The sequence below is a fragment of the Miscanthus floridulus genome, chromosome 19, assembly GCF_019320115.1.
Source record: "Miscanthus floridulus cultivar M001 chromosome 19, ASM1932011v1, whole genome shotgun sequence".
Taxonomy (NCBI): domain Eukaryota; kingdom Viridiplantae; phylum Streptophyta; class Magnoliopsida; order Poales; family Poaceae; genus Miscanthus; species Miscanthus floridulus.
The window spans coordinates 4,881,436-4,907,022 of record NC_089598.1 but is presented as its reverse complement, the minus strand read 5'-3'; the positions used below and the strand labels follow the sequence as shown (position 1 = coordinate 4,907,022).

The window sequence follows — 25,587 nt, the reverse complement described above, 5'->3', positions numbered from 1 at the left end:
CTTCATGACCAGTGTGCATACGACAACCTTTATTTTCCCTTTAGACAAATAGATTGCGTAGCATATAGCAAACAAAGGACAAGGCAGCAACCAGATGCCTGCATGGCTGCATACACACAAGCAATTGCATCTTCACATTTTACGTGGACAGAGGAAACTCAGACATATTAGAAACGTTTCTCTACTACTCATTAAAATAACAGTATCCAGCCTTCCAGGATTTCCAGAATAGCTAACAAGTTCATAAGTCATAACTAGTGCAAAAGATAACAAGTAGCAACGGGACACAACTCATAACTGAATGGAAAGAGAACCCGATTTGTAAACTCTCAGGATAATTCAGAGCCACTATTAATTAATCAAATCAATCCGGTGGGGGATTCTCTCTCTCTCGCCAACACCCCCCCCCCCCCCCCGCGCCCCCCCCCCCCCCCCCCCCCCCCACCCCCACCCCCCCAGACTTATCAAAAAAAAAAAACTGAATGGAAACTCCAAGTCTAAGAACTCTCATCTACCATAATGGACATTATCCATTGTAAATGCGAGCTTATGTTCTCTAAGGAAATTTGAGGTGAAGTTTCAGCACAAACTGATGGAGTTCATCCATCACTTGCCATCAGCGATAGAGCATACTTGGGTACACCCAGAAGACCTGCAGTTGGGTGTACCAGTTCCTCTTGAACTCAAGGTAATCGTCGTTGTCTGGATTCCACACAGCATCCGCATCATCTCCAAGCCCATGCAACACCAAGGATGGATCGTAATACCCGTAGGACAAGCAGTTACTCCTCCCGCTCCATCCAAGCTGGTGCAAGAAAACACAGGGCTCCTCACATCGCACCCAATAAAAAGTAATTCTCTAGCTTCTTCACCTCCACCCAAGCTGCAGGCACAGTTGACATGTCGAGGCGATAGGCTTTGTACTCGACAGGTGCTCCAGCTAACTAAAGGGTTATGCAATGGTCGACCATCAGGAGCATGTCACCACACACCACGATCCATGGCCTTAGATATGGGCATGCATCCTCGCCATCCCACCACGCAGTTGCTATCTCCTGCAGACCAAGCTGAGGGGCCCAGGACAGATTGTATAGCTTGTAATAGTAGTCCATTGCGATGAACAGGCCATTGAACTCCACAATCTGCTCAATCCGTGAATCATCGAGCCCAAGTTTTGACCAAGAATCACTTCCAATCAGCCAATCAAACAGGAAGCACTGACCGCCCTGTTTCAATGATGTGCAAAGTAGGAGGTGTGAGTTTGGTGATGCGACGGGAGCTGTCAGCATGCCAGAGTAGAAATAAGTGTTGTCGCCAAATGGGAGCTGTGGAGGTAAAACTGTAGCACCAGTGAACACATCCACGATAAGGCAATTTCTGCCACGGCCACAAATCAGCTGCCCATAAGAAGAGCCGGCAATGTGCAACTTCTCAGAGTGAGTGCCGGCGCCTTTGCCGGTGGCGGCGAGATTGCTTTCCCTTTCTTGTCTTCCTAGTTCCTACTCTACCGCTTCCTAGTTCCGCTCGCCTCTGCTCTACGCTCTTTTATGTGCCAAAATTGGGCCTTGTGAGCCAGGGCCATAGAGATAGGAAAAAGTCCACATTATGTCCCTCAACTTTCACGAAAGTTCGCTTTTCCTTCTTGAATTCCAAAACCAGGCAAAACACCTCCCTCAACTTTTAAAATCATTCATCTTACCAGCCTGACCCAGTTATAAGCAGTTTTGAAGTAGGTTTTGTCTTTTTCTTTTTTTATTTATTTCGGCTGAATATTTGAAAATCATAATAAATCATAGAAAAAATATAAAATAGAAAATCCAATTTTGTTGTACTCCACATGAGAGATCTACACAGTGAACATATAATATGGTAAACTTTAGTACAAAGTTTTTGTTGTGGCTTTAGATATATGTTTTTCTATAATTATTTAGAATAATTCATAGCTGTAGTTTCTATGGTTCAATTGTGATGAAATTTTTATGGTGGGCTAATTATTGTATGATTGAACTGTAGTAAAAATTTCATACTCATTGGATCATGTATAGCTTAGTTATAGATTTATTTATATTTAACAAGCATAAACCTAAATAAAATCTATAACTAAGTTATACATGATCCAACGAGTATGAAATTTTTACTATAGTTTCAGCATACAATAATTAGTCCACCATAAAATTTTCAGCATAATTGGATCATAGAAACTTCAGAATTATTCCATTTAATTATAGAAAATCATAGATCTAAAGCTACAACAAAAACTTTGTACTAAAGCATACGATATTATATGTTCACTCTGTAGATCTACTCATGTGGAGTCCAATAAAATTGTATTTTCCATTTTATGATTTTTCTATGATTTACTATGATTTTTCAAAGATTCAGCCAAAATAAATAAATAAGAAAAAGACAAAACCGCCTTCAAAACCGCTTATAACCGGGTCAGGGAGGTAAGATGAATGGTTTTAAAAGTTGCGGGAGGCGTTTTGCTTGGTTTTAGAGTTCAGGAAGGAAAAACAGACTTTCACAAAAGTTGAGGGATGTCGCACCCAATTTTGCATAGCAAAACCAAGTACTCATATATGTGCGCCCAGGATGTCTAAACACACACATATATCGCAAATTGCAATAATATCAAACTAAAGTACTTATTATATTGCATATCTCATCATAATGTTAATACATAGTTTTGCTCATTGGTAATATTATTACACACACAACGGAATAACTAGACCCAATCTGCCATAGGGACTCCAACTGGTGAACATCTCCCTAGTAGTCCTAGACATCCTCCGAAAACTCTTCATACCCATTATCTGTTACCCATATGAGATTTTCATTGAATGTAAAGCAAGTGTAAGCTCACCATGTTTAGCAAGTATATCAAAGGGATCTATGAGGCTCAAAGGCTTGACACGGTTTGACTACGGTTCGCAATTTTAGTTGATCAAGTTTTAGCATCCTGAATCACTACTTTAGTGAGCAATCCCAAATCCCAAGTGATAATAATATATAATCAAATTTATATCAATTCTCAACCATCCACAGTAACCACTAATCACGAATGATCTAGACCGCTCGTATCCGTAAGGACGGCTGTTATAATAGGTCAAATATTTCTACAGAAATTATATAACTTTGCCCACCGAGCCGTGATTCCCAATGCCGGGGTTTGCAAAGCCTACTACACCTCTACCTAGGAAGTGTGGCAGGGTTTCACTACGTAACCCTTTGCTAGTCGCACTAACAAGTCGTAGCTGCTAAGGTTTCAGCCGTCTAGTCGTATGTGGCCCTCCTCTAGGAGTGGCACACGTGGTCGCTGTCCGGTACACACATCCTAGCAGGAAAGGAAATATACCAACTAGTGCCCCCCTCTTACCCTTACGGAAAGCTACATACGAGCTAGTATAATCTAGTTAATAGGTTAAAGTCAGAGCCATAGGACACTCGGGGTTATATGAAACCTCCTGGGTAGCCGCTTTAGGATTAAGTCCTTATAGAGAGGCACTAGAGCACTCAACCCCATGCTCTAACCCCCTAATTGTTGCTATAAAGCTCCATTTTATCACTTTGCATAGTACCTTTACTCATGTTTAACAGTTATTTTATGTTAAGCGCTACAGCATCTATCCAAAATGCATACCCAAACCCTAGGTAACAAGGATATGTGGTACAAGTAATAATTTAGGTAAAGTCCTTAAAGGTATTTCAAATTAGACACATGCATGAATATGAATGGTAATAGTTCATAGGTACAAGGGGTGTTTGGTACACTTGCCTTCTTCAAAGTTATCCTGGTACTGCTGATCTTCCTATTGCTGGTCCTCAGCTACCTCAAACTGCTCACCCTCTAATCGTGTTCCAAATCACCACTCAAGCATCAATCCAATCATTACATGCATACAAATAGACTTCTATTAGAATAATACACCAAACAGTAAAAACATAGATTAAAAAGCTTATAAAACTATTCTACGTACTGCTACGAACACGTGAGCGAAAGAATCACTCAAATCAGACTTAAAATGCAAGTTATGCACGAAATAATGTTTAATGGTATTTCTATAAATAAACTGAACTTATTTTTGAATTAAAACAATAAAAATATGAATTTACACGGTTACTGGACTGCGCGTATTATTTCTGGAAACTACAGGGACCTAAACAAATAAAAATAGGACTGAATTGTATTTATTTTGAACTGGAATGGACTGCGGGTTGTTTTACCGAAAACAAAGGCGCTATTCTGCAAAATGGGTGCGGCTTGACTGTGGGTTGACCCCAGCTGCTGACTGGGCAGCCACGTGGCGTGTGCGGACTGGATCGGTGCACCAAATGCACGGTGGACGCGTGCTGACGCGGCACGGTGGACCGGGTCCACAGCCGCGGTGGACCGGTCATGTATCGAACCGATACATTTAGATCTCAACCGTTCATGCAAGATCTAACAGTGCAGGGTGCACAGGAGTACCTCCGCCGGCTGCACAGTATCGCCGGCAAGCCTGCCATTGCCGGCGACAATTCAAACTCGGTGGCGGACGCCGGGATGGTGATTCCAGCCATCCCAACCCAACCCGAACCCACGGGCGTGAAGCGCAGGACCTCGCGAACACACTGGGATGCAACCCAAGGGCGGGGAATGCGCCGGAGCGACGTCCCGCAGTGGCGCCATGGCCGACGGTGTCTAGAGTTCGCTAGTACGGCGTTCCAGTGCACAATACGATGAACAAATAGGAAGATGGAGAAGCTCACCGCGCGTCGATTGAAGGTGGTCGTGGCTTCCGGGAAGTTTCCGAAGGTTCGAGTCAACGGCGGCGGCGGCTGGAGAGAGAAGACAAGGTGCTAGTGAGGGTGAATCCAAGAAATCCATGACCAAAACGGCGAATTGAGGGTACCTACAGTCATGGGGAAGCATGGTGGAGCTTCGGGAGTCGTCAGCGTCAAGGTTAGGGCACTAGAGCAGTGGGCTACGGGGCGGCGGTGGCGAGCTCGAGCATGAACAGAGGAAAGGGGAGAAATAGGGGTTCGGCTCAGTGCTTTATAGGCCGGGTGGGGTGCGGTAGATGGAAGGGGAGCGGCGCTCGGGCAGGATTGGTTGCCTGCCTTGCATGCATGATGGCGGCGACTTGCCTTGCTTGGCCGCGCCATCGCTGGGCGGTGAAGAAGGAAGGGAGTGCGCGGGGAAGAAAAGGGAAGGGGAGCACGGCGCTGACGTATGGGGCTAGCGGCGCAGCGAGGGAGAAGGGAGCGGACGGGAGCGTGCTGGTGACTGACCGGCGTGGCGCTGTGGTGAAGGCCGAGCGGGTTGGGGCGCCGAGCTAGGCCGCGTGGGCGATGCAGCAGGCACGCGAGCAAAGGAAGGCACGGAGCGGGCCGCCGAGTGGGCCAGTGCGGAGCAGGCCGTGCGGGAGGAAAGGAAAGAAGCGGGAGGCGCAAACTGGGCCGCCGAGCAGGCCAAAGCCAATAAGAGGAGGAAGAGAAGGGCCGAGCTGGTTCCTGGGGCTGGGCTGAAAAGGAAGAAAAGAAGGTTTTTCAAAAATCAAATTCTTTTCCAATTCTAGTTTTCAATTCTAAGCCAAATTCAAATGAAATTTGAATTTAACTTCAAGCCATCTAGCCCTACACTCAACCAAAAATAATATGCTTCGGCATGAATGCAACAAACATGTTTCTAAACCTTATAGTTAATTTTATTTAACCAAAATTTATTATTTGGCCTAAGTTAAAAATACATAGAAAATTTAATAAATGCTCAAAATTAATTGCTAATTTGCAGTTGAAATTTTTGAGTGTTACAAACCTACCCCCTTAAGATGAATCTCGTCCTTGAGATTCGGATGGTTCAAAAAGATTGGGATAGTCAGATCTCAGATCATCCTCTCTTTCTCAAGTTGCCTCATCCACAGAGTGTCTGTTCCACTGAACATTGCACATTCTTATTATCTTGCTTCTTGTGATTCTCTCCGCTGTTTCCAAGATTCTCACTGGATATTCTTTGTATGATAGATCCTCTCGGATATCCAGTTCTTCTAAAGGTAGTTGTTCCTCAGGTACTCTCAAACATTTCTTAAGTTGCGATACATGGAAGACATCATGAACACCAGAGAGTTGTTTCGGTAATTCTAGCTGGTAAGCAACTTCTCCTCTCCTATTGATGATCTTGAATGGTCCCACATACCTGGGTGACAACTTTCCCTTAGTATGAAATCTCTTAACTCCTCTCATAGGTGAAACTTTGAGATAAAGTCACCAATCTCAAACACTAAATCTCTTCTTCTCGTGTCAGCATAGCTTTTCTATCGAGACTGTGCAACCGTCAAGTTTTGCCTTATTGTTTGTACCTGTTTCTCTGCCAGTTGCAAAACTTCTGGTCCAAATACTTGACTTTCTCTCATTTGATTCCAAAATAGTGGTGTCCTGCACTTTCTGCCATACAACGCCTCAAATGGTGCCATCTTAAGACTTTTCTGGTAGCTATTATTATAAGAGAATTCGGCATAGGGCAAACTTTTATCCCAACTTGTCCCGTACTGTAGAGCACAAGCACTTAGCATATCCTCTAAAAATCTGATTTGTTCTCTCGATCTGTCCGTCTGTCTGAGGATGATAAGCTGAGCTAAAGTTCAACTTCGTGTCCATGGACTCATGCAATTTCTGCTAAAAATGAGATGTGAACTGTGTACCCCTATCTGAAACAATCTTCTTGGGTACTCCATGTAAACATACAATCCTCTCCATGTATAGCTCTACCAACTTTACACCAGAATAAGCTGTCTTGATAGGAATGAAATGTGTTACTTTTGTCAGATGGTCTACAATTACCCAGATAGAGTCATATCCCCTCTGTGTATGGGGTAATCCGACTATGAAATCCATTCCAACTTCTTCCCATTTCCACTCGGGTATCTTCATAGGCTGTAGCAACCCTGCTGGCCTCTGATGTTCTGCCTTTACTCTTTGGCACGTATCACATATGGCCACATGTTCAGCTACATCTCTTTTTAGTTCATACCACCAATATCTCTCTTTGAGATCAAGATACATTTTAGTACTCCCCGGGTGTATGGAATAGGCTGAGTTATGAGCTTCCCTCAAAATAGACTCCCTAATAGACTTTACTTCTGGCACACAAATCCTTTTGCCAAACCATACTGTTCCTTGATCATCCATGTGGAATCCTAGGGCTTTACCAATCACTATACGTTCAGCAATATCCTTGATCCTCTCATCATTCAATTGTCCCTTATGAATCTCACGTTCTAGAGTAGGTTCTACCTCTAACTCCATGGTGTTAGCCACAATACCCAGATTCAGGTATTCAAACTCCTCACACAACTCTTTAGGTAACTGAGTTGTATAGGCCATGTTCACATAACTCCTCCTACTCAAGGCATCTGCTACAACGTTAGCCTTTCCCGGGTGATAGTGTATCTCTAAATCATAATCCTTGATTAACTCTAGCCATCTGCACTGCCTCAAATTCAGATCTAATTATGTGAATATATACTTCAAACTCTTATGGTCTGTATAAAAGTCACAGTTATGACCAATTAGGTAATGCCCCCAAATCTTGAGAGCATGTACCACAGCTGCTAACTCTAAATCATGAGTCGGATAATTTAACTCATGTTTTCTCAACTGTTTGGATGCATAGGCAACACGTCTACCCTCTTGCATAAGAACGTAGCCTAGACCTTGCCGTGAGGCATCATAATAGATAGAGAAGCTTTTGGTAAGATCAGGTAAGATAAGCACTGGGACAGAAGTCAGTCTCTTCTTCAACTTCTCAAAACTATCCTGACATTGCTTAGACCATACAAATTTGGCATTCTTCTCTAACAAAGCAGTCATGGGCTTGGCTAACTTAGAAAATCCCTCGATGAATCTCCTATAGTACCCAGCCATACCAAGGAAACTCTGAATCTCACTAACATCCTGAGGTGGCTTCCAACTCAACACATCCCTAACCTTCTTGGGATCTACTGCTACTCCTCCATTAGAGATTATGTGACCAAGGAAAGATACTTCTTTTAACCAGAACTCACATTTATATTTGCTAAACTTAGCATAGAGCTGATGTTCTCTAAGCTTCTGCAATACTAACCTCAAATGTCCCTCATGTTCTTCCTCATTCTTAGAGTATACTAATATATCATCAATAAACACAACGACAAACTTGTCAAGGTACTCCATGAATACTTTGTTCATCAGATATATGAAGTAAGCAGGTGCATTTGTCAGACCAAAGGACATGACTGTGAACTCATATAGTCCATATCGGGTCACAAAAGCAGTTTTAGGAATGTCAGAACATCTTCTTCTCAACTGATGGTATCCAGATCGGAGGTTGATCTTGGAAAACACACAAGCTCCTTTCAACTGGTGAAACAGGTCATCAATTCTAGACAGTGGATACTTGTTCTTAATTGTGACCTCATTAAGTGATCCGTAATCTATGCACATTCTTTGTGTACCATCTTTCTTCTCTACAAACAATACTGGTGCACCCCAAGGTGAAGAACTAGGTTGGATATAACCCTTATCTAGCAATTTCCTTAATTGTTTCTTAAGTTCGCTAATTCATTCACTCCCATTCTATAAGGTCTCTTAGCTATGGGTGTAGTTCTAGGTAAAAGTTCAATTATAAACTCAATGTCTCATTCAGGTGGCATACCTGATAACTCCTCAGGGAAGATATCTGGATACTCATTTACTATCCGTATATCCTCTATAGTTGTGCCCTCCAATTGATTAACCCAGCAGATTTTCACGGCTGACTGTGTTGCCACATACTCAACTTTCTCTCCGAATGAAGTGGTAAGATTCATGGAACTGTTTCCACAATTAATAACTGCCTTCTGGGACCTTAACCAATCCATACCCAAGATAACATCAATTCCAGATGAGTCTATAACTACAAGGTTGGCTTGAAATTCTACCCCCCTTATGATGAGTCTAGCAGCTAAGCATATCCAATTTGCTTTCATTTCCCCTCTAGGTGAGTTTACTAACATGGGTTTCTTCATAACACATATGGGAATACCATGCTTCTGTATGAATGTATATGCTATGAAGGAATGCGAAGCACCAGAATCAAAAAGTACTGTAGCTGAGTTTGAGTTGACCAGAAATGTACCGATCACTACATCCGGTGCCTCCTGAGCTGTTTCTGTAGTCACATGGTTGACTTTTCCCTGGACATAGTTTTGCTGTGTGTTAGCCGTCCTCTTGGGGCATCTGTTGGAGTAATGCCTTGGTTCTCCACAATTGAAGCATCTGTTATAATTAACTGCATTTGGCGCCTTTGGTGCGCCATTCTTCTGTGGAGCATTGGGGACGTTATTCCTCATAGGAACATTGTTGACATGTTGTTGGCGCTGAGCTGGTGCCTTATACTATTGCTGCTGCTGTGCACGCTGTGGTTGCTGGTTGCGGTTGACTAGACCGGACTGACCCTAGTAGCACTGCTGTGGTTGAGTCTGTTGAGGATTGGTACGGAAATGAGAGTTGCTCCTGGATTGCTGTCCTTGGAACTTCCTCTTCTTGTCCTCCATCTGGCGGTGCTTGTTCTCTATCACCAAGGCCTTATCCACCAACTGCTAGAAACTAGCAAATGTATGAGATAGCAGTTGGTACTGGAGACCATCATTCAAACCTTCCATGAATAGCTCCTGCCTCTTCTTATCCTCATCCACCTCAGTAGGTGCATACCATGACAATTGTATGAACTTGTCACGATATTCAGCAATAGTCATGCTCCCCTGCTTGAGAGCCAAGAACTCCTTCAGCTTCATCAATCCAGCAGGCACGTGGTGAGAGCGGAAGGCGCTGCGAAACTTGGGCCAAGTGATGGGATTAGCTTTAGTACGACCAAAGCGGAATGAGTCCCACCAATCCAGTGCAGCCCCTTGCAGCTATCCAGAAGCATACAGAACCTTCTCTTTGTCATCGCACTAGGCAATCTCTAGTTGCCTCTCAATAGCACGTAGCCAGTCGTCAGCCTGAAGTGGGTCAGTGGAGTGCTTGAAGACAGGTGGATGTCCTTTCAGAAACTCTCCCCTCTTATCTCTAACTTGCGGGGGTGAGTTCCCATTGCCATGCCCCATGTTCTGCATGTTCTGGGCCATCTGCTGAAGCAACTGTGTCTGCATCATCATCAGCTGCTCCATAGTGACAGGAGGTGGTGGTGGCAGGTCCTCGCCTCCCTGGTGGTTCCTCCTGGTGTTCACCATCTATAGATGCATCATATAAGTCTCATATGTCCAAGCATATAAAATTTAAAAGATAATGGTCTAATAAGAGTAGGTGTCACAAGATTAAGACAAGAGATATATGTAGGGTACACAAATAGATAATTGTTCTGAACTTTTCCGGCGAGTTGGACAAAAAGCAGTGCAGCAAAACGAGAATATCTCACTCTCTGTTTATCATCTGATTGCGAATTTTACCTTTCTGGAAAGCTTATGAAATTCTCTACAAGTTTCATTTAGAACACCTTCTCAGATTCTGACGTTTACTTAGTCAAAAACAGACAACAAGCAGTACTGCTCCATAATTTCTGACAGCACAGAAACCTCAACTTACAACAGCTGTATCTCACAATTTATAATAGCTATTGAGGTGATTCTAGAGCCAAAAGAGAGATATAGAAGTCTACTTATCTCCATAAAATTCTCATGACCATTGGACATCTAGAACATGAGATATGAACTGATAAAGATGGACTGCTCGGAATGTTACATAATGGATAACATGATAAAAAGAAACCAAACTATTTATTCATATTATCCTTAAACCTTAATCTTAACTAAATGACTGTGGACATGCCCACAAGTCATCACAATCATATCAAAGATCCAAATCAAGCATTGTTCATTATGACAAACATCCAACCATGCAAGTAACACTTGTTCAACCATTAAAAGAAAGAAACTAACACTCTCTCGCGCATCTACGCGTGTTTATTACATTTTCTTTTTAAGACATCCTCCTATGGGTCGATGTTGGTGCTGGTGTTGGGGTCTCCAAATTCTCCTCTATTCCACGGGGGCGACTGAGCAGGAACACCTGGCGCTTCCACACCGGGACCTCCTTGATGTTGCTTCAATGTAGCATTCTCACGGGCAAGCTGCAGGTACGCCTTCCCCATGACATCTAACTCATTCAAGGCCTGATACAAATCAGTGTTGGTTAGAGCCAAGCACAACAGGGTAGGCCTCAGCCTTAGGTTCGCCTCTCCAAGTGGTGCAGCAATGTTGCAAGTAGACTGGCCGCTCCGACGGCGGGGAAGATAACGATCCTCCTCCCAGGCGATGTCGTTGAAGTGGCGGTCGCGGTTGACCACCAATGCCTGTCGAGCAGCATCTCTGATGGCGGCTGCACGTGTGAGCCATGCAGTGATGGCGCGGTGGATGTAGCGCACCCGAGTCCCTTCACAGATGTACACTTCTGTCTCCCAGAAGCCGGTGTAGTCGGGGTGGGTCCAATGCTCTGTCCTGTACTGAACAGTGCATCTGGTGTGGTAGTGACGTACAAGTGCGAGAAGCTTGGGGTGGTAGTAGGCATCGCCCTCCAAATCGTAGTGGATCTCCGCGGTCCACCCCTTAGCCAGCAATGCATCATGGTCATCATCGCCATTGTTTCCACCATCTCCGTCACCGTCACCACCATCATCTCCATTACCATCTCCACCATCTCCATCACCACCATCATCAGAATCAGAACCATCAGAATCATCTCCATCATCCGGATCACCAGCTCCCTCCTGACCACCCTGACCATTTTCCTACATGGGTTCTTCCTCAGACTCCTCTATCTCAATGGGCTCCTCAAACATGGGCCCCTCTTCTGTTTCTTCATCCATGGGATCATCTTCCATCACGTCCTCCAGAGGTTCCTCCATGGGCACCTCCACAGGCGGTTCCTCCTCCATGCTCCTCAGAGCCTCCACCAGATGTGAAGGAACGCGCTTGCCGAATTTGAACCTTGTCCTCTTGGTGGGTATCACAATGGTCCTCTTGCGGGGTGTCAGCTTGGTGCAGGCCATCTATAAGAATGAAAAGGTTGAGTATTAGAATAAAATAATTTTTGCAACAGATAAAGAACAGAATATAAGCAAAAACTTTATAGCAAATTAAAGGTAGTAAAATAAAGATAATGTGATCCTAAAAACGTCCATTTCTAAGTAGGTTGATCGTCCTACAGTCAGTAATAGCTTTGATACCAATTTGTCGCACCCAATTTTGCATAGCAAAACCAAGTACTCATATATGTGCGCCCAGGATGTCCAAACACACACATATATCACAAATTGTAATAATATCAAAGTAAAGTACTTATTACATCGCATATCTCATCATAATGTTAATACATAGTTTTGCTCATTGGAAACATTATTACACACACAGCGAAATAACTAGACCCAATCTGCCACAGGGACTCCAACTGGTGAACATCTCCCTAGTAGTCCAGGACATCCTCCGGAAACTCTTCATACCCATTATCTGTTACCCATCTGGGATTTTCATTTAATGTAAAGCAAGTGTAACCTCACCATGCTTAGCAAGTATATCAAAGGGATCTATGAGGCTCAAAGGCTTGACAAGGTTTGACTGCGGTTCGCAATTTTAGTTGATCAAGTTTTAGCATCCTGAATCACTACTTTAGTGAACAATCCCAAATCCCAAGTGATAATAATATATAATCAAATTTATATCAATTCCCAACCATCCACAGTAACCACTAATCATGAAGGATCCAGACCGCTCGTATCCGTGAGCACGGTTGTTATAATAGGTCAAATATTTCTGCAGAAATTGTACAACTTTACCCACTGAGCCATGATTCCCAATGCCGGGGTTTGCAAAGCCCACTACACCTCTACCTATGAAGTGTGGCAGGGTTTCACTATGTAACCCTTAGCTAGTCGCACTAACAAGTCATAGCTGCTAAGGTTTCAGTCATCTAGCCGTATGTGGCCCTCCTCTAGGAGTGGCACGTGTGGTCGCTGCCCGGTACACACATCCTAGCAGGAAAGGAAACATATCAACTAGTGCCCCCCTCTTGCCCTTACAGAAAGCTACAGACGAGCTAGTACAATCTAGTTAACAGGTTAAAGTCAGAGCCATATGACACTCGGGGTTGTACGAAACCTCCTGGGTGGCTGCTTCAGGATTAAGTCATTATGGAGAGGCACTAGAGCACTCAACCCCGTGCTCTAGCCCCCTAATTGTTGCTATAAAGCTCTATTTTATCACATTGCATAGTACCTTTAGTCATGTTTAACAGTTATTTTATGTTAAGCGCTGCAGCATCTATCCAAAATGCATACCCAAACCCTAGGTAACAAGGATATGTGGTACAAGTAATAATCTAGGTAAAGTCCTTAAAGGTACTTCAAATTAGACACATGCATGAATATGAATGGTAATAGTTCAGAGGTACAAGGGGCCTTTGGTACACTTGCCTTCTTCAAAGTTATCTTGGTACTGCTGATCTTCCTGTTGCTGGTCCTCAGTACCTCAAACTGCTCACCCTCTAATCGTGTTCCAAATCACCAATCAAGCATCAATCCAATCATTACATGCATACAAATAGACTTCTATTAGAACAGTACACCAAACAGTAAAAACATAGATTAAAAAGCTTATAAAACTAGGCCCCACTTGTTAGTGGCGCCCCTTCTCTCACCTATTGGTGGTCCCCATCCGTCATCCTCTACCTCTGGCTCCTACCTTCCATCCATGGCGTGCGAGGGATCACCATCCACTCTTCTCGATCGCTCGGTTACCCACTATAATTTCTTGTTGGTTCCCGACCGGCTTTAGTACTAAGAGCTACGAACTCTAAAGAAATTGAGCTAGCTATGCACAAGTAAGAAAGGACGTTGCCGTCATGCTGGTGCCGCCGTTGCTCGCATGCACCGACGATGCACACGACGAACGGACCAGACGCTGGATCAGCCCCGCACGACACCCCAGCTTGTACCCAGTGCGGGCGATGAGGCCGGCGCTGCCCACGACGATGCTACGGGCCCTGTACACAGCAGGGCCGGTGACGCGCATGACGTCGTCGGCGCTGAACTCGCATGGCGTGTCCTCGTCGATCCGCCCCACCGGAACGCTCCGGCTGCACACTAGGAGTCCGGGACCTTCGACTTCGCTGCCGCCACGTCATTGCCTCCGCGTCCGGCCGCTGCCTGGCGCGGACATGCTCGTTGACGTCGTCACCGCCGTAGCGCTGGGAGCTGGAGCTGAACGTCCAGGCCTCCATTGTCCCCAGCGCGAACCCTGCACGGCCGCCATACGTGCCCGCGGGCATCGGTATCCGGCCCGTGCACGTACGAGTCGCATGCCCGTGACAGCGCCCGCACCGGCGTGCCCAGCCACTACCCTAGCTTGCTGCTACCCTCCGCCTTCTTGCTGCTCATCTCTCTACTTCGCCGCCTCAGCTGCACGAGCATGGAAAAAGCCAGCCAGGAGCCAACAAGAAATCACCGTGGGTAACCGAGCGAGATCTAGAAGAGTGGATGCTGATCCCTCGCCCACGGATGGAAGGTAGAAGGAGCTGGAGGTTGGGGATGACGGGTGGGTACCATCTATCAGTGAGAGAAGGGGCGCCACTTACAAGCCAGGCCCACTTGTCACTCTTCCACATCAGCATCAAATTTCACCTCAGCACGCTAGCATGGCAAAACCACTATGCAAAACCACCATAGGGGTTATTTAAAACGGTTTTGCAAAGGTGAGGGGGTTTTACAGGTTAGGGGGTGAAGTAGTCGAGTCGCAATAGATGAGAGGGTTACGTAGACTTTTTCCGACAACAAGAGAGAGTCTCCACTGGCAGTTAGATATTAGCCTTCTCTCTCTCCTTCAGATCACCTATTGTGCCAGCCAGAAATCAACCACCTCTAGCCAACTCCTCACACCAGGCAGGCAGACACTAGCAAAATCGATCACCCATTGTCTCCTCTTCTCTTTTGTGTTCTCAGTTTTGTTGGAGGTAGATTAATTTTATGTTTCCTGCTCTAGCCTCCTGCACCCCAATTCTATGGTAGTCTTCTTCAACGTTAGTTGCGTCTTACATCGCAGCAACAACAAGATCCATCATTTTCCCTTCCAATCGTCTCTACTGCTTTTTGATATAGCTCATGGATCCATTGTATGTTCCTACTACAGAGGAACGACGACCCAAGAAGAACAGGGACATCGACCCTGTTCAACCCCAACCCTCGATTTGGGACGGCGTCCCTGGGTCGTGGATTCATGTCTATTGGCGCTAGGGCTTTCCCCTGCCGTACATCTTACCATCACACCATAATCCAATGCAAACCTAATCTAAATAGCTCGATTCAAGATCACTTCACCGCAACAAACACGCGACGCAATTTATCGGCTTGGTTGGTTCAACAAACTGAAGGACTAGGAGACAGGGATGCGCCGATGAACCAAAGGACTAAGGAGACATGGATGTGCGGATGAACCAAGCAAAAAGAATAAAAAGAAATCAGGCAGGGAGAGAGTGAGAGTACAGGCCTTGCTTAGGAAGCAGGCGTCGATAATGTCGGTGTCTCCACGTTCGCCGGCGAAGGCGACGGCGGCGAGATCGCTTTCCCAATCTCCTCTTCCCTCACTTCTAGAGTTCCAGTAGCGCCGCTTCTCCAGTCCCGCTCCCTCTGCTCTACTCTCTCTTTTATGGGCCAAAATTGGACCAGGGCCGTAGCGATTTCACGTATTGGAAGTCTGGGCCAAAACTATGAAGCTTACAAAGGGCCTAATAGCTTTTCTTCTAGTTTCGGAAGCATATATATGCCCTCATTCATTTTGAGCGACTATACACATTTTCTTATACCAAAATAAAAAAGGTGATTCGCGTTTGAATGTTGAAATTCGACTTCAGTTATTGTTTACTATAGAATATAAATTTGTTCACGTCAATTCCAGTTCCACATTGTTCTGTGAGGCAACCGTTACAAATTATATTTTGGTTCTTTTTTTTCTTTGACAGTATATATAGATTGATTCTTGTAAACATTGGTCTCACACACACCAGTTCCTTTCCACAAATCTGAATTCCAGAATTCCAAACGAAAAACCTAATCTAAACAGCACGGTCAAAAGAGAACAGGAAAAAGACAGAAAGCTGATCTCTGAGTAGACATCGTGGTTTTTCTTCATATATATTTCAAAAGCTACATCAACATTTTCTTCAAAAACACACATTACTTAGCAATTAGACAAAAATGAAATCTCAAATACACACGTTATTAAAAACCTCATTCAGTTAGGGAGAAGGCTCGAGCAAACAGGGGTCACAATTATCAACGAGAAAAGTGCTAAACAACCTCTTTTAAATACAATATCACATAGTGGCATCATCTATTCAGATGCAGAAGTCTTCGCTACCCAAAGAACACAGAAGGCGAAATTTCAGCAACATAAGGCAGGCAAGGATCACTACCCATCTGAGTAGAACATGCTCGGGTACACCCAGAATGGCTGAAGCTCGCCGTACCAGCCCCTGCAAAACTCAAGGTCAGGGTCTCCAGATGATGTTACGCTCAAGTAGTAGTCAACAATTAGAAGCATGCCGCTACATACCACCAGCCATGGCCTTCGAAATGGGCATCCATGCATGTCATTGTTGTCCCAAGATACAGTTATCATCTCTTGCAGATCGACCAAGCTAGGGGGCCAAGGACCAGTGGTGCGGAGGTAGGATTATTTTCTAGGTATGGCGGGTTTATAAAGGTCGAACATGTATAATATAACTATCAATTATGCAAGGACACACTAGAACATTATCTAAATATGTATATTACTATGTGATCAGCAAATATAACAAAAATCCAAAAGTAAAGCATTGGTACATAAAATACCTCACTAAATAAATCTTGTTGTTGGAACAAATACATACCCACAATAAAGCTTTATTTGGGTGCAGACCTTGGCAATGGCATTATTCTTTTTTTTTCTTTTGAAATTCTTTCTTAATTTCAGCAAGATGAAGTCCCTTGAATAAGCCTCGCTCAATGTAGCACACCATCAGGTCATTAAGCCAAGCATCAACCATCTTATTACATAACTCGATCTTAATAATCTTCATAAACTGAGAAGGCCCTCTCAACCGATGCTGTCACCACTGGCAGTAGCAACCTCAACTCAATAATATGATAAACTCGAGGGAACATAATATTTCTTTGAAGTTCGAACATCTTTTTAACTAGGCTTGCAAGATCATAACAAACTCTAAATTCGTCATGCCTTCTCATGTGGTTGATGAATAATTGGAGGTCAGTTTTTATACAGTTACGATCATCCTAGGAGAAATCTGCATCATAGATATCAGTAAGCTTAGCAATTCTGTCCACATCAAATTTGGTAAATGAGTCTCTTGGGTCAAGACAAGCGAAGCCAAGAAGCAAATCTGAAGTCATGTCATTAAAGCGATGATCTAGCTCGGTGGTGATAGCATCTATAGCTGCATAGAATGTATCAACACTGAAAAAATGATCTTGAGTGATGTTATTTCTCCCCCTTTTTCTTGATCGGACCCATCTTGACACAGCTTCATCCATATTTGGTACTAGGATATCATTTTCATTGCAAAAGGTTTTGACATCTTCAAATAGTGGTTCCCAATCGTTAGCTCTCAAGTTGATCAAGCATGATTTCACATCTGTAACCAAAGACATGGCTTTGAACAATATTTTTATTCTCCTTTTGTAGCAGAAGTGACCTTATGTTTTAGACTTGAGCTTTGGTTTTTGAAATCTTCATATGCTGTCTTTGCTTGATTGTGGATACTCCTGGCACCACCTACAGTGCCGTGGGCTCTTGAGTCTTGACGTAGGCCCATGAGATACCAGCTCACAAATAAAATCCATCCGTGCATCAGGTCATCAGCAGGGGATGACGGCCGTGTCATCAACAGGGGATCGGACGGTTTCACGTATATACAGTATATATACTAGTGTTTTGTATACATTTTAGGTATGGCGGCCGCGAAACCTCGCCATACAGCTGCCTCCGCCCCTGCCAAGGACAGTGTAGAGCCTGTAGTAGCTGTCCATCGCGATGAACTGACCATTGAACTCGACAATCTGCTCGATCAGTGAATTACCGAGCTGCATTTCTGACCAAGAATCACTTCCAACTGACCAGTCAAGAAGGGAGAGGCCGGAACGCTGTGCTGGCTGGATACTAAACAGACAAGGAGGTGAGAGTTTTGTAGTGCAAGAGGAGCTGTCAGCATGACAGAGTTGAAAAAAGTGTCATCCTTAAGTTTGAGCTGCAGTGCCCAAACTCTGGCCGGCCCCAGTGAACACATCGACAATGAGGCAATCTTTGCGAAGGCCGCATATTAGCTGACCATAAGAGGAGCCGGCGAAATGCATTGCCTCCTTACATACTTCTTGAGGAATCTGCCAGCAAAGATCTGTTTTTGGATTGGCTTGATCAATGACCTGCCATCTGTGCAGCTCGTGACCGTCAGGTGCACGCACGGGGATATTGGGGGCCTAACGAGGAGAGGTGAGAGCCAGGCATAGAACCTGGATTTGGATGGGTATGACGAGAAGGCAGCAGGCCAAGAACGGCAGGTGCTTGCGAAGGCAAGGAGGTCATTGAAGGAGCCCAGGAGGGCAACAATAGACTGGAGCGGGCCTCTAGGGAGAGATCAGCCCACCCTTGAATCCCACATGTAGCAGGGGATGTCTCTGTGGAGGCAGAGGTGCCAGATATTGTGAATTGTGATAGGGCTTTGCATGATGGCAGACTCACTGCAACAAAAGTAAATTCAATACATACATAAATTAGATGCATGAATTGAATACAAAATGAGAAATAGGCAGATAACTTCCAAGAGACAAAGACAACCCCACAAAACAACTACATGACACAATTTGTTGGCCTGATTTGAGTCGACAAGAGAATGGTCGTTGTCACACCCCAAAATTTCCGATTTTGGGTTGTGCATAGAAAACACTAAATAAAATGAATTATTTTAATATTTGGGTAAAATTTACCAAGTTTAGTTTGAGCTAGCGCAAATTTAGTTATAGGAAAAATGTGAATTTTCAAAAGTTTTCTAATTTTGACGGGCGTTTGGATGATGTGATGTTTGCTTGTTGCTTCTTTTTGTGTTGAGAGTGAGCAAAGTCTTTAAAATGCGTTAGTAGGTCGATTTTCCTTCTTCAGCACGCCTTTATCTTTTTCTACAATCAAATTCTTTGTTTCTCGGCTTAAGTTTTCGTTGGGAGCTTCCTCAAATCTTTTATTTGTAATGCAAATCACTCCTTTCAGTTCCTTGTCTGTCAATCAATCTCTACAAACTTCTCGGGAATTTTTCTAAATTTTCTAGAACTTGTTCCTACTTGTCTATGAGCATAATTTATTTTTTTAGATGCTCCAAATTATCTTATCATGGGCTCTAATTACTTTATTTGGGTTCCTCATGTTCTATAATATCTCTGGGAATTTTCTCCGAATTTTCAGAGCTTTCGGAGTATTTTTCGCGGCTTAAATAATAATTCTAGACTTTTCTAGAATTATTTTATCCACAAAATTAATTAATTCCGAAAATAATAAATCTCTCATTTTTCCCAACGCTCAAAGCCCATGTGCAATAATCCTAATAAATCCTAAAGGCAAATGCATTTATTTACTAATGGGCTTTAATGATTATTTAGGCCCATTAGTAAATGTGGAGGGTGCAACATCAATTAGTAACATATTACTAGTTGATGTAGATGTGGGGAGTTTTTCTCCTTATAAATATGTATCAACCTCTTGGGCAAAGCACACCAAAACTACTGTGAGGGGAGCCCCTAGTTTGGAAAATCCCTCGTATAGTAAATTAGATTTTTCTCCTCCTCTCGTCGTCGCCGTCGCCGCCGCGCTGCCCAGCCCGGCCATCCTCTCCTTCGTGCATCAAGTCGAGCCCACCCCTGCGCAGCTGCTATTGCCATGGCCGTGTGGTGGCTGTACGGGAGGCCAAAGGATGAAGACGAGGTAATTACGAAATTACCACCTGTTCGTAATATCATCGTCGTATATTCGTTTTAAGTCCGTTTCAAGTCGTTCCAATTGCGTTAAATTCATATCGATGTGATCTACATGCTAGTGTCGTCGTTTTTCATGTCAAGTGACTTTTATATATATGCTTAAATATTAATTTGATTAATATGCATGCAACTAGTTTTTATAAATAAAAGCACCATAATTATATACAATGCTCTTTTGCAAATAAGTTTTAACATGACTAGTTGCTAACATAAATATGTTTCTAAATTATAATATGTTTAGTCTAATCACACATCAAATTTGATTAGATGTTTTCACATGTCAGTTTGTATTTGCAAGTTAAAGTTGAATTGACATAAATGATATCGAAATATTTATAAATAAAATATGATTAGCTTCAACTCAGTTTTTAAGTATAAATATGATTTGTTTAATCGAAATTAATGCTACTCACATAGTTTTTTCTAATTAACCTAAATCAAGCTTATAGTCTTCTCTTTTCTTTTATAATATAAACCCCTGTAGTCGTTTCTTTACAACCGTAGTTCCGATTAGCGTGCTTTTCGTGTCTGTGTGTTCGTAGCGACATGTAGAACATCTTTAAAATCTTTTTACTTATTGTTTCATATGTTTGGTGTACTATTCTAATTTAGTTCGATTGTTTGCTTCGTGTATGATTGCATGGATGCTTGTGTGGTGCTTTGTGATCATGTCCAGTCGGTGAGCTCTACGTGTTGATCAAGGAGTTCCTTTGAAGGTTTGGACTAGAAGAAGGATCTGAGTCTAAGGCAAGTATAGCATGAGATTTTCCTTGTTGTCCTATACACCATTAATCACTTATCATACTGCATGTGTCTACCTTGATTACCATTAAGGATTTCCTAGTAATTTGTACCTTGTGCCTTGATACCTATGGGATATTGCATTGGGGAGTATGATGCTAGTGCTCAACTACAACCATGATCTTGTAACTTGACTAATGGCATATGCAATAAACACTAAAAGATGTTTTTTAGCAATATGGAACAAGGGGGCTAGAGCATTGGACTGTTTTTATGGTGCTCTAGATTCCTCTCTCTAAGGACTTATCTGTAAGTGATCATCCGGGACTTACAGTACAACTGTGAGGGCTATATGGCTCTGGCTTTAGCACAGTATGAGGACCTTTTCTAGCTTGTTAGAGGTTACCTTTATTGGCGTAAGAATGGCTTGCCGAATTGGGTATAGGACAACCTCTACTCTTATGTGTATAGCCGTGATGGAATTGTGCCATTCGACAGGGGGTTCCTATATCTTTTTTGCCGAGTGAATCTAATGGCCCTAACTTGTTAGACGACCCTTTAAAAGGCTTCATAGTGAACCCTGTCGACCTTTCTTGGTAGTGGGTCAAGAGGCTGATCACCTCGGTCGAAACGGTAAATCACGATTCACAGTGAAAGTGTACAACCTCTGCAGAGTGTAAAACTGGTGTATCAACCGTGCTCACAGTCACGAGCGGCCTTGGAACATTTACGGAATAGATGATGAACACTAATGCTACTGATGATGAAGATGCTCACTAATGATTACTGTTTATGCTATTCATTATTCATGTTTACCTGATCATGTGTTTATATGAGCTTGTGAATAAACTTGTTGCCACCCAATTGCTAAAAGATGACTCATTAAAAGCTATTCGTAGTTAAACCAATGTCAGCCTTTTGAGCCTCATGAACCCCATGTTATATTTGTTGAGTACGACATGTACTTACGCTTGCTTTACTTTTTAATTATTTGGTAAAATCCCGGATAGGTACCAGATTGCTAGAGTTTGAAGGAATTAGGCTTGTGATCAACCAATCAGTTGTCCCTGTGGAATTGGAGTCTTCACCTAAAGATCGGAGTTGTCTTTCCGCTGTTTGCTATCTAAGGTTATATCCTTTATACTAAGTACGTTATATATTGAGCATTGTCTTTCGATATTACCCTTATTTATAGCTATATGTGAGATTTGACTTCCTGGCCTCGCATATGGTGTGTATCTGGTTTTGTTCTTAAAACCGGGTGCTACAGTCGTGCAAAATGAACAGAGTAAGAAAAGAATGTAGGGATTAGGTGCCAGGGAGAGTTTCTATACTCACTGCTTGATATTAGCTATGCCATATGCCCATAGGTATCCTGAAAACAACAACAATATACACTGATACAAATTAGAATTCTGATGGTGTGCGCAGAAGGTTGTTTAATAGTCCCCAATTGAACTACCTAATTTCCTGGTATCCTACCGGATCGTCACGTGAAAGATACCAAGCAAGGTTGTTCAAATGGCATAAATGCCCATTGTGTAATATTTTTCGTGAACATGCGCCGTAGCGCAAGTTTTTCATTAAGAGGAAAGGAGATAGCAAGATCATACAACCAAGGCAAAGTAGTGCCACAGCAATGCAAGATGTATCCCGAAGACACTCCTTTCCTTGCAAACCCCTGTCATACATACGCGTGATTACACGGCATAAGATTGGCGACAAAGCACTAAGCAGCCTAGACAACAGCCGACGCGAGCAGTAGCGCTAGCAGCCTGAATCCAGGTGTTGGCATCCTCCAAGATGAGCAGCAATAGTTGATGCGGCAGTTTGGATTCGCCCTGGAACACGCGTCGATTACACTCGTAGCCAAAGGGGCCAGGAAATCAGCCGCACGAGCGAGTCAAAGCCCAGTGTGTAATATGTCAAAACGAATACGTTATGTGACTTCTTTTTTTGTTGTTGTTGTTTCTGAATCTAAAGAGATCAGGGCACCACCAGTGCAGGCAGCACCTAGCGTTAGTCTTGGTATAAAGTTATACTCCACCTAGACCACCAGTAGCAGAACATGACGTCCTGCTACTGTGTTCAGCTTTTGTCCAAAGCTCTTCAGCTTTTTTATACACAACGCAGGAACATATGGCTGCTTCAAACTTTTTGTTCTCTTCAAGAGAACATGACGTCCTGCGAGGCTAATGTTCTTGATGATTTGGACACTGAATGCATAGGTGAAAGTTGGGGTAGTACTCCACGGTGGAGCGTTGGGCATGGCACTGTGACTGCAGAGCAACATTTATTAAAGTGGACTACAGAATAACAATCAAAGTTGAAGACCCATCCAGGAAGCTAAAACATTTATTTACATGAAAAAATACCAAAACTTCTTCGTATCTAATAAAAGTATTAGATCCCCAATCAAATTAAACCAAGACGGACTACCAGCTCACGTTTGCAGAGGAACCGTGGCAAGTATACACAGTTACACACAACATCAAAATTTCTGTTGGAGACAACCGTGAAGCATAGAAGTCGAGTCTTTTTTTTTACAACAAAGTCGAGTCTTTTATTGTAGCCACATCAGTTACGGCGCATAAATCCGTTTACGTCTGCTCGGTCACTGACCAATTAGGTGCATTGATTCTAGGGTTCTTCCATTCCATACACCTCACAAGTACACCAAAATCCTAAGGAAACCAGACTGCAATAGCTCGAGTCGGGAGATCCCCCCGGACCTCAAGAACAAATATGCCGCACGATTTCTCGGATTGGTTAAGAAACCACAAGAAAGGGACCCAGAAAAAAAGAGAGTGGAAAATAGGGCCTAGGTGACAGGGTGGCGGGGTGTGAGAGAGAGAGGGAGGGGGGAGAGGGAGAGTGCTGACCTTGCAAGCGACGCCGCTGGCGGAGGCGTGGATACCGGGGCGGTGGCTGGTGCCGGCGTTAGGGGCGAAGCCACGTTGGCTTTCTCTGGTGCACGTACACCATGGTAAAATAAAAGTTTGCTAATATCTACCTTAAATTTTCCATGTATTTCCTTTGAAATTGTACACATTCCTTTATGTTTGATAGAGTGTGCACCAGGGTTGGTTTTGAGCTGGCTTCGCCGACTGAGCTCGCTTCCTTTCCCTTCCTCTCTTTTCCTCCGTTTGGTTCTGTGGCTATGGGCCCGTTTTGGCTTTATGGGTGTCCATCAACCCTGTTTCGAGTGGGCTGCCCAGTCGGGCTTCCAACTAGCCCAACAGAAAGGTTCAATTTTGAATGGTGCATTTTGGAAGGAGTTTCCATAGTTTTAGACCCCAATTTATTATTACGTATTTCCCTAATCTTGATCTGGCCTTTGAAAATGGATTTAGATTCTTTTTTATTATATTATTAGAATTCATATTTGACTTCGGCCAGCTTCAATTGCATTTGACAGTTTGGCTGTAGTTTGAAATGTCAGTGTAACACCCTTGGTGTTAGGCTTGCATAATTGCACTTGCATTTCATGAACATGAGCATCATTCATCCATTCATGAGCTTATATCACATGAAACATGTTATCGAAACATTGCAACATACTGTATATTTCATGAGTGTTGCTTTTGTGAATTAAAGAGTGTGCAACACCCAAGTGCAACATGTGCAACTCACTTTAGTGGAACATAGCTAGTTATTGTAATGCAACAAGATCATGAAACATGTGAAACATGACTATGAAACAAAAGTATCATTTCAATTGTTTTTCATCGTTTCAGTACATTCAGTGCTTGATTCTTGTGTGACCAATGTGTGGTATGGCTAAATATATTGTTAAACAACTTAGCTATACTTAGAAGGTCATTAGGAACAATGTTCATGTTGATCATTTTGCCTAATTAAGTTTTTGAGTCATGGTTTGACTTGTTTTGACCCTAGGACTTTTTGGTTTGACTGTTCAAAAAGTACAGCTTAGAATGTTTGCATGTCTGAGCAACCTAAAACAAAGTTGTAGCAAATTATATAAGGAACAAAAGTTATTTTGTGACCAAGTCATGAAAATGTGCACAACATGTTCAATTTGGGCCCACAAGTCAGATTTGTGGTGCTGACTCAGCACTTAGAATATTTCTAAGTCATAAATCAAATTCCAGTTCATGTACTCCACTTTGGCTTGGTATAACTTGTGATCCAGTCAGATTTAGGTCTTGGTCCTTTAACATGATTTGTAGCTGGTACTTAGAGCTATAACTTTCATTTATACTGTTTTCGCTAAGGATCAACGGATTAGGAGATAGAGCATCACCAATTGGCACTGTCAGTCAGCTCTTTGTTCACTGAATCGCGCTACAGTGTTTCGGCTTCGGACCGGTCATGGCCGACCGAGGTCAGATGGCGGCCGCCGCGTGTCCGCCACACGCTCGGCTTGCCCTGACCACGCGCGCGCGCTGGCTGGCTTGAAGAGGAGCGCGCCCTGCTGCCCTCCGCACGCGCTCTGCCCTCATTCACTCCTCCGTCGCCTTCCCCATTCACAGCCGCAGCACACCGCCGACGCCATCAGCTCCGCCGAGCTCGCTCGAGCTCGCCGCGGCGCCACAGCCACCACCATCCCACCCGTAGCTCCGCCATCGCCTCACGGACCTCGTCAGCGCCCTCACGGAGCCAGCCAAGCTTTAGGTGAGCGGCATTGCCGAACCATGCACCACCGCGGCATGGCCGCCATGGTCACCGCCGGTGATCTCACGCGGTCCCGCCTGACCGCTTCACCGTAGCCGGTAGCCGTAGCGTAGGAAGGTCCGTCTTGTTCACTGAAAGCTTACGCGCGCCTT

At 43.7% G+C, this 25,587-nt stretch overlaps 1 pseudogene; it reads right to left on the bottom strand.

Moving 5' to 3' along the window:
- Positions 1-616: 616 nt before the first annotated feature.
- Positions 617-25,367, bottom strand: LOC136525421 (putative F-box protein At3g25750; annotated as a pseudogene).
- Positions 25,368-25,587: the final 220 nt, after the last annotated feature.